Source organism: Taudactylus pleione, unplaced genomic scaffold, assembly GCF_031769625.1.
Source record: "Taudactylus pleione unplaced genomic scaffold, aTauple2 ptg000550l, whole genome shotgun sequence".
In the NCBI taxonomy this organism is placed as follows: Eukaryota; Metazoa; Chordata; class Amphibia; order Anura; family Myobatrachidae; genus Taudactylus; species Taudactylus pleione.
In genome coordinates, this window is record NW_028284952.1 from 3,465,001 (window position 1) to 3,467,500 (window position 2,500).

Here is a 2,500-nt window from a genome sequence, read left to right on the forward strand (position 1 = left end):
GGGAGACCTCCTGGGAATACCAGGTGCTGTATGAAATTTTAGACAGCCAAAACATTCTTTTCTATTACATTTTACATTTAATTTTTTCTACTTATCAATGAATTTACTTGAGTTAAGAAGTAACAGAGGTCTAAAGTTAATGATTTTGAGCACCTACAGCCAAACCACACTGGACATGCCCAATCTCGTCTTATCTTGGAAGCTATGCAGTGTTGGGCCTGGTTAGTACTTGGATGGGAGACCACCTGGGAATACCAGGAGCTGTAGGTAATTTTATACTGCCATAGCATTCTTTTCTATTACATTTTTCATTTCATTTTTCAACTTAACATTGAATTTACTTGAGTTAAGAAGTAAAAGAGGTCTAAAGTTAATGTTTTTGAGCTCCTTCAGCCAAACCACACTGGACATGCCCAATCTCGTCTGATCTTGGAAGCTATGCAGTGTTGGGCCTGGTTAGTACTTGGATGGGAGACCACATAGGAATCCCAGGTGCTGTAGGTAATTTTATACTGCCATAACATTCTTTTCTATTACATTTTACATTTAATTTTTTCAACTTATCAATGAATTTCCTTGAGTTAAGAAGTAATAGAGGTCTAAATTTAATGCTTTTGAGCACCTACAGCCAAACCACACTGGACATGCCCAATCTCGTCTGATCTTGGAAACTATGCAGTGTTGGGCCTGGTTTGAACTTGGATGGGAGACCACCTGGGAATACCAGGTGCTGTAGATAATTTTAGACAGCCATAACATACTTTTCTATTACATTTTACATTTAATTTTTTCAACTTATCAATGAATTTACTTGAGTTAAGAAGTAAAAGAGGTCTAAAGTTAATGTTTTTTAGCGCCTACAGCCAAACCACACTGGACATGCCCAATCTCGTTTGATCTTGGAAGCTATGCAGTGTTGGGCCTGGTTAGTACTTGAATGGGAGACCACCTGGGAATACCAGGTGCTGTAGGTAATTTTATACTGCCATAACATTCTTTTCTATTACATTTTACATTACATTTTTTCAACTTATCAATGAATTTACTTGAGTTAAGAAGTTAAAGAGGTCTAAAGTTAATGTTTTTGAGCTCCTTCAGCCAAACCACACTGGACATGCCCAATCTCATCTGATCTTGGAAGCTATGCAGTGTTGGGCCTGGTTAGTACTTGGATGGGAGACCACCTGGGAATACCAGGTGCTGTAGGTAATTTTATGCTGCCATAACATTCTTTTCTATTACATTTTACATTTAATTTTTTCAACTTATCAATGAATTTACATGAGTTAAGAAGTTATAGATGTCTAAAGTTAATATTTTTGAGCACCTACAGCCAAACCACACTGGACATGCCCAATCTTGTTTGATCTTGGAAGCTATGCAGTGTTGGGCCTGGTTAGTGCTTGGATGGGAGACCACCTGGGAATTCCAGGTGCTGTTGCTAATTTTATGCAGCCATAACATTCTTTTCTATTACATTTTACATTTAATTTTTTTAACTTATTAATGAATTTACTTGAGTTAAGAAGTATTAGAGGTCTAAATTTAATGCTTTTGAGCACCTACAGCCAAACCACACTGGACATGAACAATCTCGTCTGATCTTGGAAGCTATGCAGTGTTGGGCCTGGTTAGTACTTGGATGGGAGACCACCTGGGAATATCAGGTGCTGTATGTAATTTTAGACAGCCAAAACATTCTTTTCTATTACATTTTACATTTAATATTTTCAACTTATCAATGAATTTCCTTGAGTTAAGAAGTAATAGAGGTCTAAATTTAATGCTTTTGAGCACCTACAGCCAAACCACACTGGACATGCCCAATCTCGTCTGATCTTGGAATCTATGCAGTGTTGGGCCTGGTTTGAACTTGGATGGGAGACCACCTGGGAATACTAGGTGCTGTAGATAATTTTAGACAGCCATAATATTCTTTTCTATTACATTTTACATTTAATTTTTTCAACTTATCAATGAATTTACTTGAGTTAAGAAGTAAAAGAGGTCTAAAGTTAATGTTTTTTAGCGCCTACAGCCAAACCACACTGGACATGCCCAATCTCGTCTGATCTTGGAAGCTATGCAGTGTTGGGCCTGGTTAGTACTTGAATGGGAGACCACCTGGGAATACCAGGTGCTGTAGGTAATTTTATACTGCCATAACATTCTTTTCTATTAAATTTTACATTTAATTTTTTCAACTTATCAATGAATTTACTTGAGTTAAGAAGTAAAAGATGTCTAAAGTTAATGTTTCTGAGCACCTACAGCCAAACCACACTGGACATGCCCAATCTCTTCTGATCTTGAAAGCTATGCAGTGTTGGGCCTGGTTAGTACTTGGATGGGAGACCACCTGGGAATACCAGGTGCTGTAGGTAATTTTATACTGCCATAACATTCTTTTCTATTACATTTTACATTTAATTTTTTCAACTTATCAATGAATTTCCTTGAGATAAGAAGTAATAGAGGTCTAAAGTTAATGCTTTTGAGT

General features: G+C 37.0%; 11 pseudogenes; all 11 read left to right on the forward strand.

Moving 5' to 3' along the window:
* Positions 1 to 35, forward strand: part of LOC148496511 (5S ribosomal RNA) — a 119-nt pseudogene extending 84 nt beyond the window's left edge.
* A 116-nt stretch (positions 36 to 151) lies between these two features.
* On the forward strand, positions 152 to 270 carry LOC148496512 (5S ribosomal RNA; annotated as a pseudogene).
* A 115-nt stretch (positions 271 to 385) lies between these two features.
* On the forward strand, positions 386 to 504 carry LOC148496513 (5S ribosomal RNA; annotated as a pseudogene).
* Positions 505 to 620: 116 nt separating this feature from the next.
* On the forward strand, positions 621 to 739 carry LOC148496514 (5S ribosomal RNA; annotated as a pseudogene).
* Positions 740 to 855: 116 nt separating this feature from the next.
* Positions 856 to 974, forward strand: LOC148496515 (5S ribosomal RNA; annotated as a pseudogene).
* Positions 975 to 1,090: 116 nt separating this feature from the next.
* On the forward strand, positions 1,091 to 1,209 carry LOC148496516 (5S ribosomal RNA; annotated as a pseudogene).
* A 116-nt stretch (positions 1,210 to 1,325) lies between these two features.
* Positions 1,326 to 1,444, forward strand: LOC148496517 (5S ribosomal RNA; annotated as a pseudogene).
* Positions 1,445 to 1,560: 116 nt separating this feature from the next.
* LOC148496518 (5S ribosomal RNA) lies at positions 1,561 to 1,679 on the forward strand (annotated as a pseudogene).
* Positions 1,680 to 1,795: 116 nt separating this feature from the next.
* LOC148496519 (5S ribosomal RNA) lies at positions 1,796 to 1,914 on the forward strand (annotated as a pseudogene).
* A 116-nt stretch (positions 1,915 to 2,030) lies between these two features.
* LOC148496520 (5S ribosomal RNA) lies at positions 2,031 to 2,149 on the forward strand (annotated as a pseudogene).
* A 116-nt stretch (positions 2,150 to 2,265) lies between these two features.
* Positions 2,266 to 2,384, forward strand: LOC148496521 (5S ribosomal RNA; annotated as a pseudogene).
* The last annotated feature ends 116 nt before the right edge of the window (positions 2,385 to 2,500 follow it).